At 42.9% G+C, this 12500-nt stretch overlaps 1 protein-coding gene across 1 annotated transcript in view; it reads left to right on the plus strand.

The window, feature by feature from the left end:
- The first annotated feature begins 5049 nt into the window (after positions 1–5049).
- The window catches only part of LOC105911945 (cysteine/serine-rich nuclear protein 3-like), a 16230-nt gene continuing 8779 nt past the window's right edge, over positions 5050–12500 (plus strand). The window contains exons 1-2 of the mRNA XM_031558889.2: positions 5050–5953; positions 7624–7670. The gene's annotated coding sequence lies outside the window, so the exon portion shown is untranslated. The remainder of the gene's footprint in view (positions 5954–7623; positions 7671–12500) is intronic.

The raw sequence follows: 12500 nt of genomic DNA on the forward strand, positions 1-12500 counted from the left end.
GGACAGGAGTGTTCTGTTCTTTTTTAGCAATGCTAGTATGAACCCTGGTGTTAGGGTAACCCTAGCTAGAACCCTGGTGTTTGGGTAATCCTAGTTAGAACCCTGGGGTTAGGGTAATCCTAGTTAGAACCCTGGGGTTAGGGTTCCCCTAGCTAGAACTCTGGTGTTAGGGTAACCCTAGCTAGAACCCTGGAGTTAGGGTTCCCCTAGCTAGAACTGGGGTTAAGGAAACCCTAGCTAGAATGGAAGAATAGAAAACTAAGACTAAAACAAAAACTAGCAGTGAAAAAATATTTTTGTTAACTGAAATACAAATAAAAATGACGATGAACCTAAATAAAAATTACAATGAGCAATGCAACACAAACTTAAATGGAGAAGAATTGCAGTTGCAATTTGCACTTTGGTTGTTATACCGCTTTGTCCTGTTTTGTTTGACTAAAACTAAATGAAAACTAAACTAGTCAATAATTAGAAAAAAAGCCTCATGCACTCATAAAACTAACGAAAATGTCAAAACTACATACACTCTAGGGTAAACACATTGTTTCCTTACTGCCAACAGTGTTGGGGAAAAGGCTAATATATCAGTTTGCACCGTTAGTGGCAAAGTAGAAAGTATAGCAATCCCATACTAGTCAATGCCGATTTATCAAAAGCTGGTCCAATGGTTTCAAAATGACCCCCAAGTCTACGCCCATTAGCATGCAACGACTGGAAACAGTCCCCAATGGAGCGTGGGCAGACCCTATTTATCCACAGAGTGGATTGGGCTCCGGGTGTACCAGGGCAGCACACACTCTCTGGGGAGTGGAATCGCTTCGGCTTTTCATACTGAGCTGTAACTAATCACCATTGCAGTGTCACCGACACCTAATCTGACAAGTATCATGTGACAGATATGGGTGTTATAATACATGACATTTTATACAGCACTTATGCCTAAACGATCACATGGGAATTAGTGCACAGTGATGTTTAATGCCAAGCCTGTTTAGTTTTGATGTAAAATGACTCATTTCACTTGATATGGACTGGGGTGACTCCTAGACACATATATCTATCTGCTGTACACAAGCACCACTGAAAAGCCTCCAATGAATAACTAAGGAGTGACGCCGGTTACATACGGGCTATTTAAGATGAGCACGTGTAAGCAAGAGCACAGCATGTTAAGTGTATATTGTATAGTGGGGGTTAATCTATTGCATGTGTTTCCAAAGAAGCAACTATTATGTGGGACTTCTTAGTTCTTACAAAGCCACAGAATGGTACCTGCTTAGATTTCAACTGGGTGAGGCTGACACAAAAACAACACAAAAAAGATGTTCAGATGTTCAAAGATCAGAGGGATTTAAGGACTGTTTCTTTCATGGATAAACACAGGGGCAGGGTCCGTCTGGTCTTTATTATTTGTATTTAAACCTTTTAAAAGAGTCTCTCTTGTTGGATGAAACTAACTTAACCACCACCACCAGATGAATGAGTCAGAATGGCAACAGTTCTAGAACTATTCATGATGTAGGAAAAAAAAAAAGGATATTTGTCTTGTGGTTGATGCAGCAATCAGTCTTTATTCCAGTAAAGAGCAGTAACGAAGCACGTGGAACATATTCTGTATTCAGCAGTGCAGGTCTGAACAACAAGCATCTCCAGCTCTAGCCATATAAGAAACAGTCCTTAAATCTCTCTGATCTTTGAACATCTGAACATCTTTTTTGTGTTGTTTTTGTGTCAGCCTCACCCAGTTGAAATCTAAGCAGGTACCATTCTGTGGCTTTGTAAGAACTAAGAAGTCAGGGCAGCTGTGGCTACTGATGTAGCTTACCACCACCGGTATGACTGTGTATGAATGACTACTCGACTCTGGACTCTGTAAAGCGACTTCGGGTATTTAGAGAAACGCTATATAAAATTGAATTGATTGATTGATTGATATATTCTGAAACCTCTCAGGCTTTTAAAGTAAACGAGCTAGGCTTCTAATGCTAACAGGTCTGGCAACCTTTTTTTGTTCTATATGATAATCAGGTTTCTCTGACCTCTTGGCTGTATTGGTTCTCAATGGCCTACCCCCATTCCCATGCTATAATTGGTTGCAGCCACTCACGCCTCAGTTTGCCTCCTGACCCCAGGTGTCTGAGCAACACCAGGGTTAGGACCTTTCCTGTGTTACCTTGATAAGATTACAATCTAGGAGATTACGCTGACCACAGCAGCTGCTTTACCACGAATCTCTCACACAGGATATACTGTCATTTCTTATAATGATTAGAACGTAGAACCCAGTAGGTCTAAGACTTAGACTTAGACTCTAACAGTTCAGTTTAGGTAAACCCAGTGTGATACCTTCTGATGGTGCCCACAATGGTGTTCACTTTTACTTTGCCACTTTAGTCAGCTGAAAACCAAACAATAAAGAGAAATTAAGTGTTCCCAGAAGGTGCGATTTAACGGCTATTTTAACTGGAAAGAGAAAAAGAGGCCACATTCACGGATTCACGTGAGCGCACTAAAACTTGACCGAAAAAATACTGTTAAAAGAATGTCTGTTGGGGGTGAAAACTCAAAAAGTCCTCAAGAACTGGGACAAAACGCTAGAAAGCAGGAGAGACAGTTCAGAAGCCTCCTTCACACACATTTTTAGACATTCAATATTTTAGACATTCAACATGACCATATCATGAATATTCTTCAAAGCTGTGCAGCACAGTTGGAGTCCCTTAAAGACTGCGATGGGGCAATATGAAGAGTCATTGTTGTTGTGTGGCTCCCTCTACTGGACAGTTCCACAAGTTGCACCAGTGTCTAGCCATCCTGCTCGGAAAACAACGTTAAACTAGAAGAGCACTCGGAGAGCGCAGGCGTCCGCCAAGGCCAATGGTGCACCAAGGCCAGCAGATGGCGCAAAAGCCAGCACATGTCGAAATCTGTAATTGTTAGTGAAAGTGAAAATTAACTTCTGGATCCGCTCCATAAATATAATGGATTCTTCCGTGGGCCATGCTGCACCCTTCCACCAAGGTTCATGAAAATCGTGCAGGTAGATTTTACTGACAGACAGACAAACAAACAGCACCAAAAATGTGACCTCCTTGGCAGAAGTAATTACAGGAGTATAAACCTGTGAATGTGCTCAAAGAAACTGGTGCAACTTAAATAGGACCACGGCTAGATGGACCACTAGACCACAACTGGAAAATGGTCTGAACCTCCGTCTGACTTGGTTGAATATTGTGTATTGTCTGTATATTGTGTATTGTCTGTATATTTTATATTGTCTGTATTGGTTGTGAATCGCCAGCGGCCGGAACTCAGCTCCCTGTGTGTGTTCACATGCTTGGCCAATCAATCTGATACTGAGGCTGAAATGGACAAAATAACTGACAAACCTGCATTAAAAGACGACACTTACTTAGCGCATCAGATTGGCCAGTAACTAAGATACCAAACAATATAATAATAAATCAGTCATTTGAATACTATGTAAAGGAACCATTACTGATTAACTAAAGAGTGAGTGTTCTGGTAACGGGGGAATGGAGTAATGGAGGAATGACTGTTGTCATTACTTTGATCAGCATTAAACTATGTCTGATGTTGTCCATACTTACTTCCTGTCGGGTCTGATGTTGTCCATACTTACTTCCTGTCCGGTCTGATGTTGTCCATACTTACTTCCTGTCCGGTCTGATGTTGTCCATACTTACTTCCTGTCCGGTCTGATGTTGTCCATACTTACTTCCTGTCGGGTCTGATGTTGTCCAAACGTACTTCCTGTCGGGTCCGATGTTGTCCCTACTTACTTCCTGTCGTCATATTGCTGTTGTCACTCCTGCTATTTTCCCCACTGTTGTTATCTTATCTTTTACTCGTTTCTTCAATATGGTTTTATTGTCCTACTTTCTTACATTTATTTAGAAATGTTATGTCTATAAAAGGTCCTATGTACGTAAAAATATATAATTATAATAATTCATTTTGGAAAAGAAACTGTCGCTATACACATCGAAACCTATGAAGGACACAGCCCTCTTAAAATGTAAATATCTTGTGACTGAAATGGAAACAAGGGCCCCTCTGAGAAGTGGAAAGTCAATAGGGGTCAAAACCAATTCATTTAGTTCTGTTCCATTTTAGGAACACATTTGCTCTTGTCTTGGTCTTGAGATGACAGCCCTAGTCGTTTGTAGCTCAATTCATTGATGTGTTATGGTTTCTCATGTCCTTGCTGGGCATGTGATGACAACGTTGAAGAGATCTGTTAAGGATAGGGATGGTGAGCTCCTGTGAAGCTCTGGAGATCCTGGCTGTGGCTTAGCAAGACAGCTGTAAACAGTCTATGCAGCCATTAGGGATCTCACATTTAGATTCCCTGACAAATATGCAGACATCACTGTGGTACCACTAGTGGCTTGCTATGTTTATTATTATTATAAATTTTTTTTATAAAAAAAAATATTCAAACTCAATTACTGTCCAAAGATGATTAAGGTTCAGGGAAGATTCACTCAAGTGTCGTTTAACAGAAAAGAAAGGTTGGTTGCAGACTGTAGGCCTTTGCCATCAGAAGCCTGCAAACTATACATTGCTGGGATGACCACCCATGAAAACCTGGCCCCTTGAACATTAAGGCACGTAGTCATACCTGTATACAAAACACTAATGTTTTCTGTAAGCAATAAAACGTTAATGTGTGAATTTAGTTCTGTTCCATTTTAAGAACACATTTGCTCTTGTCTTGGTCTTGAGATGACAGCCCTAGTCGTTTGTAGCTCAATTCATTGATTTGTTATAGTTTCTCATGTCCTTGCTGGGCATGTGATGACAACGTTGAAGAGATCTGTTAAGGATAGGGATGGTGAGCTCCTGTGAAGCTCTGGAGAAGGAGATCCTGGCTGTGGCTTAGCAAGACAGCTGTAAACAGTCTATGCAGCCATTAGGGATCTCACATTTAGATTCCCTGACAAATATGCAGACATCACTGTGGTACCACTAGTGGCTTGCTATGTTTATTATTATTATAATTTTTTTTTTATAAAAAAAAATATTCAAACTCAATTACTGTCCAAAGATGATTAAGGTTCAGGGAAGATTCACTCGAGTGTCGTTTAACAGAAAAGAAAGGTTGGTTGCAGACTGTAGGCCTATGCCATCAGAAGCCTGCAAACTATACATTGCTGGGATGACCACCCATGAAAACCTGGCCCCTTGAACATTAAGGCACGTAGTCATACCTGTATACAAAACACTAATGTTTTCTGTAAGCAATAAAACGTTAATGTGTGACTGTGTTCAATTAAAAATAGCCTACTTAAAAAAAATACAAATAAAAAATCTCACAAATGTAGTGACTGTGAAAAAAAAAAAAAAAAAACTACAGTGTCGCCCTAACTTGTTGGTTCTCACCACACTTGTGTGATAGCCTCCGTCACCCTTCAAAAAGAAAACAATGCTTCTTGCCTCTTCTATACAGGTATATGACCGCGTCACGTTTTTACCACGTTTCCACCGGTGTGGAGCCTGCGGATGCAGCTCACCGCAGTTCCCTCTCGCATTTCATCCTGGCCTCTGATTGGTGTGTCGGCGTCACATGGCTCAAGCAGCCGCTGCCAGAGCTCATGTTCCAGCAGTCGGAAGCGAAGAGAGGGAAAGGGGCTAAGAATAGGTAGATGAGGAGAGAATGTCACCGGTATAGACTATAAGCGCAAATGAATATGCCCGCTTTGTTACGGACATGACTAAATAGCCTACTAGCAAAACATACAGTCCACATGTATGTCGAACCTTTTTCCCGTAAATTAGATTTTACGCTACGTTTATAGATAGTTATTTTAGGCTACTAGTCATCCGTCCATTCATTCATAGTAGACTGTGTGCTCTGGTTACTGTAGGCAACATCATAGGACTCCTGGCTACTTAAAGCCCGAATGGCTATTTGACAACATGACAGGTAAGTTTTTTCTCTGCATTATATTTGTCTGTCTTTGTGATGGCTAAACGCATGGGCACTGCAACCTTGCGGCGTTTGCACGACTGCCTTCATTCATCCAGTGGACCGGCGAGAGGAAAGCGCCTAAAAGGCACAGGCTAACGCGTAGGCATCAGCTGTTGAATGACATCTCACCTGCGTGATGGTCCATTAAAGCCATTCACCTGTGGACCACAGACACCGTTGCATCACCGCTTATGAAACTAGCCGAATGCAACGTGTGTGATAGCTTCAACATAGACTGCTACCGAGTTCTCTCTCTCTCTCTCTCTCTCTCTCTCTCTCTCTATCTGTGTCTCTCTCTCTTTCTGTAGTCTAAGATCAGTTCTTTTAAAAATGTAGATGACTATACCTGGTCGACACATTAGGCAAACTCAGATATGTTCTTGAACATAACATTAATGCTAAATCACTGTCTAACTTAACTGCCTTATTTCCAGTTATGTTGCTGTGGCAGAGAGAGAATAGAGCTTGGTGTAGTACTTTTCCATGGGTCTGTGGGCTTTCTGGGATATGATGTGGGTGTGGATGCAGAACACTGGGCTGAAGCTTGATGCCTGCACTGCTTCACTTCTTATACTGAAAAGCACAGACCAAATTAACCTGCCAAATTAAAGTATGTGTATTAGTTAACATGGAACTGAAATATATATATATCTATATCTATATACATATGTTGTCCATACGGAATGTGTAAGTGAGTATCTACACACACACACACACACACACACACACACACACACACACACACACACACACACACACACACACACATACACTCTCTGACTCACTCAGGCACACTATAAAAGATACCCATATGGAGCCCTAGTAGAAGCCGGCTCGACACCCGGAAGAGAGGCATGTGTGTGGGGCAGTGAGTGGCCGTCTACCTAGTCTCCCCTGGGAGCCAATTACACAGCCCTCAGTGATGGGGGGGCCTCAGTGTACAGCCCAGGCTTTTTCCTCTGAGTGTAATTGCCTTTGTGTGTTTTCAGTGTGAACGTGTGTCTGTGTGTGTGTGTGTGTATGTGTGTGAGCCAATGTGTGTATGATTGTATGCGTGTGTTTTAAATAAATAAATAAATACATATATATATATATGTGTGTGTGTGTGTGTGTGTGTGTGTGTGTGTGTGTGTGTGTATATTTGAGCCAATGTGTGTATGATGTGTGTATGCGTGTGTTTTAAATATATATTGGACCTCAGTGTGTGTGTGTGTGTGTGTGTGTGTGTGTGTGTGTGTGTGTGTGTGTGTGTGTGTATATTTGAGCCAATGTGTGTATGATGTGTGTATGCGTGTGTTTTAAATATATATTGGACCTCAGTGTGTGTGTGTGTGTGTGTGTGTGTGTGTGTGTGTGTGTGTGTGTATGTGTGTGTGTGTGTGTGTGTGTGTGTGTGTGTGTTCAGTGCACAAACGGTTCTAATTCCAGTGGTTGAAGATAACGTATGTTTGTTGCCTCAGAATGAAAACACAGTATGGAAATATTGCCATGATGTAAAACAGAACTGTCAAAGATAACTACTGCTCACCGGTCACTGGGAGGAAACTGACTAGCTTTAGGACCATGTTGATGCATTGGGGAAGGACGTGCAGACTGAGCTCTCACCACTGTTAACTGTTTTGCAGGTCTGGAACACCTCAGTACAACTTAATTGTGTTCTGCAACTAGAGAGGTGAGTCATTTGAAACATTTAAAACCAGTCATGTCAGTGCTATTTAGAGACGTGTAATAGCATTGTACCTACCTATATAGTAGATTTAAATACACAGTCACGTCATGTGCAGACAGATACTGGGTTTGGCTGTGTACACAGGTATATTATGTACACAGCCAAATCCAAGTCAAGTATATTCACACATGCACGCACTAACGCACGCACACACACACACACACACACACACACACTCACACATGCAATTCAACTTTTATGATGTACAGTGTTTATGCCTAACATGTGTTGTTATGGTATACGAATGCCTAACAGTGCCAACCAAATCTTTCAGCGGATGACATCTATGCAGGAGTAAGTAACATGATCAGCTGGTACCCAGTTATCAACCAGCTCTGGAACAGATCCAAATCAGATTGACTCAGATCTGGCCTTGAGTCGGTTGCCACCTGGTAAAGGCGGGTCAGTTAAAGGTGTAATCCGCGATTCTAATTACATACTCTTTTTTTGTCAAATTCAGCTTATTACTCCCTCACGATCCTCTAGCTGTCCGTTCAGGTGTTCGTACAAAGTCTCGGCTCTGTAAATGGGAAAGAAAAAATAGTGGCTCGGACCAAGCCATAAATAATCCCAGCCAATCAACACAGTGCTTCAGTATCACAGAAGGGAGGGGTGTAAATTGACTGGCTGTTGAGCCCAAATATCAACAACCTTTCGTAAAACCAAAACGCGGACTGCATCTTTAATGTATGTTGAGGTGGCCCATGGATGCAGTGCGGTTAGTGCAGTTTGCTGCTGTGTGAGACTGAGGCAGTAGAAGTAGATTGTGCGTTAGGCATTGAGGCAGTTTTTCTTTGTTTAATGTTGTTCTTAGCCAGTGATGGTACCACCCCCCACCCCCACCCCCACCCCCACCACTCCCTTCCTCTTCCCTAATACCCATCCCCCTCCCCCTTCTCTCCTGGCGCGTTGCCATGGCGGCCGCTTGGAATGCTCGGTCGGTCTCTGCCGAAGGGAGGTTGGAAGGGGGTGGGGTGAGGATGGGGGGTGGTGTGTGTGTGTGGAGGGGGGGGGGGGGGGGTACATCAGCTCAGAACATAACTGTGGCACATCGTACTCTCAGCGAAAGCTACTGTGTCTATAGCTGAAAACACTGTGCGCAGAAATAACCTGCACCTTTCAGTTGATAGAAAAAACATACCGCAATTTGCACATCTGTGTACACATACATGTATTTATCACAGTACAGTACATATGCAAAAGTAATTATGAATGTTAATGGCCTTAAAGTCTTAAAGTCAATTGTCTCTGATTAGGAGGAGGAGAGAGTGGATGAGACAGCAGAGAGAGAGGGGTGGAAGAGAAGAAGAGAGTGTAGAGAGAGTCCAGAAAAGAGAGAGAGAGAGAGAGAGAGAGAGAGAGAGAGAGAGAGAGAGAGAGAGAGAGATGCTGATACATGCTGATGTTAGTTCTTGTGTGTAGATGGCATGGAAATCAAACATTCTGTCTGGAACACTCTAGAATGCCCCTATAGATTCTATAGAACAGGAGATAATGCTAAGAGAATCTTTCCTCAAGCACTCTAGAATGCCCATATAGATTCTATAGAACAGGAGATGATGTTAAAAGAGTGTCGAGTTTCCTCTCTCACCCTACTCAGTTGTGCCATTGTTCTTTGCATATACAGTATGCATAGGGTCCAGCATTCATATCCGCACACTAATGAAATCAACCAGTAGGTGAAAACAGGTAGCAGTAGACATGTTAGCGTGAGCTGGCACAAGCTCTGGGAGTGCTGTGTAGTTGAATGGCTGTAGAGTGAGTCATATGAGCGTCATCTTCTACTGTCTCCCAGTCTAAATTTAGCACCTATCTGTCTGTCCTGAAGCCCAAGCCCAAGCTGAGGCTGAAGCTGGGCCTCTGACTGAAACCCAGCTCTTCTCTCAGTCAGTGAGGCTCCCTGTGACGTTCACCTCACCTGCAGACTCTCACAGTAACACTTGACCTCTCACATGCAAAATACACAACTCTGCTCCCAGTCTTGGGCTTCACTGATCAAGATCATTACAAATGACTGTATTGGTTAAGTATTTATTTATGTGCGTTAACTCATATACTATCTATCTAGGTCTGTACGTCTGTATCTGTCCAAACACTTTTACAGTCTCAGCAGAGCAGGAATAGTCACCGGAGCACCCGGACGGATAATGCCTTTATGAGAGGTGCAAATAAGAACGTTTCAATGTTAGTACATCTTCTTCATAGGCAATGATCGACAAAGCCTTTAATAGTCTGTCTGTGTAGGTGCCTGACCCTTAACACAGGCTTCAGAGTCAATGATAGACAAAGCCTTTAATAGTCTATCTGTGTAGGTGCCTGACCCTTAACACAGGCTTCAGAGTCAATGATAGACAAAGCCTTTAATAGTCTATCTGTGTAGGTGCCTGACCCTTAAAACAGGCTTTTAGGCATAATAGCAAATGCGCAAGACAGCCTTCAGGATTTTTAATCTCACGTTTTGATAAAATTCACGCAAATTCAAGGATTTACCGCAATATATCCATAAAAAACGCAAAATCGTGGAATATCTCAAAACTCAAATTAACAGCAATTTTTACCGCAATTTTTGAGAATTTCTGTTGCTAAAAAGCACAACATGTGGTCATTGTCATTCAGTCAGACAAAACATACAGTCAAATACATTCAGTCCAATAAAACACACACACACACATACTCACACACACACACACACACACACACACACACACACACACACACAAAAACACACACACACACACACACACACACACACACACACATACATACATACTCACACATACACACACACACACACACACACACACACACACACACACACACACACACACACATACATACTCACACATACACACACACACACATACACACATGCACACACATACACACTTACGCACACACACACACACATGTGCACACACACACACACACACAAACGGGCTGCATGTGTTATTCATGATTCGGTGATGTCAGGCTAAATGAGGAATCTAATCTTAGAAGCACATTTGCCAAGCCACCCTCTAATGGTGTTTCGAGGGAAGCCTAACACTACGCTACTAAACAAAGACACAAGGAACACCTGAGGTGCGTTCAAAATAGGAAACGTTTTTCGTTCGCTTTGAGTGCACTGGGAATGTTCGCAAACACACACAAAAGGGGTTAAGGATGCTGGACTAAGGGTTACCATTTAAATCAAACCATTTGGAATGTTTTACTCAAAAACGATCCAGATTGCCTCGAACATTCCCCTCTGGCCTAACTGCTATTCACATGAACAGCAAACCCAGAAAGGCCAAAGGATATGTAAAAACATTCATGTACATGAAGTAGAAATCAAATGGCAGGTGTGTTTATATCGCTGTAATATGACAAAGCCACGAGCTGGCGTGTAGCGATGCGCTAATTAAAGGCACAGATAGTGAAAACACAAGCAGTGACATACGACACCGCGTGCCTTATCTTTAATCCCGCGGAAGGGAAGTGACCTTTCGTCTGCTAAGTGCTTCCAGGCTCTGTGTTTCCCCGGGGCTGGTCCAGGATCAGTTGAACTGTAATGACTCCCAGGTGGCTTAGCAGAGACGCTCAGCTCCAGTCTGACCTCGTACCAGTACAACATGATCATGAACCAGAGGCATAGTAGAGCCCAGAGTGTGGGGGGAGGGGAGAGAAGAGAAGAGGAGAGGAGAGAGGAGAGGAGAGGAGAGGAGAGGAGAGGGAAAAAAAGAAGTAAGAGAAAGGGAGGGAGTGAGGGTGAAGGAAAGATATAAATTAAGTGAAAGAGAAGGAACAACAGTGAAAGATGGGAAAGGAGAAGAGAGAGATGGGATGAGGGAAAGTGATGAAATGAAAAGAAAAGCAGAGGAGTAATTAAAGGAGCTGGGAGGAGAAGAACGAGAGTAGAAGAAATGAGAGAAAGAGGAGAAAAGTGTGTGCGTGTGTGTGTGTGAATGTGTGTGCGTGTGTGTATGTGTGTGTGCGTGTGTGCGTGCGTGTGTGTGCGTGTGTGCGTGCGTGTGTGTGTGTGCGCATGTGTGTGTGTGTGTATGCGTGCGTGTGTGTGTGCGTGTGTGTGTGCGTGTGCGTGTGTGTGTGCGTGTGTGTGTGTGTGTGCGTGTGTGTGTGCGTGTGTGTGTGTGTGTGTGTGTGTGTGCGCGCAGGCGCGTGCTTGTGTGAGGTTGGGTGGAGGGAACTGAGTGGAGCTGACAGTTGCCCTGAATTTCTGCTCTGAACAGGGAAGCCAGCATCCTAGCCACTGCAGCATACCCTTGCCCGTGTGTGTGTGTGTGTGTGTGTGTGTGTGTGTGTGTGTGTGTGTGTGTGTGTGTGTTGTAGTATGTGTGTACTCGATGTATGCTCAATCAGGTGCATGTATGTGGGTTTCTGTGTTCATTTGTGCATACATGTTCTCTCTTTGCGTGTATATGTGTATTTCTTTGTGTGTGTCTCTCTCTATCTCTCTCTCTCTATCTCTCTCTCTCTCTCTCTGTTTGTGTGTGTGTGTGTGTATGATCTTGTATTTATTGCCCACCTGAAATTGTGTTACACGGACATGTCTGGTAGTTGTGTTTTTATTATTGATATCATTTTGAACACACCATGACCAATTGGAGCTGAAAACATAGAAAGATAAGCTCTAATTGCAAACGCAGTTTCTCCCTCCGTCACGTTCTTTTCTCACTCACTCTCCCTCTGTCTCTGTTCCTTTCTGTCTTTCTTTGTCTATTTTTCTTTTTACTCTCCTACTCACTTTCTCTTACCCTTGTTATCTCTCTCTCC

Source organism: Clupea harengus, chromosome 21, assembly GCF_900700415.2.
Source record: "Clupea harengus chromosome 21, Ch_v2.0.2, whole genome shotgun sequence".
Classification (NCBI taxonomy): Eukaryota; Metazoa; Chordata; class Actinopteri; order Clupeiformes; family Clupeidae; genus Clupea; species Clupea harengus.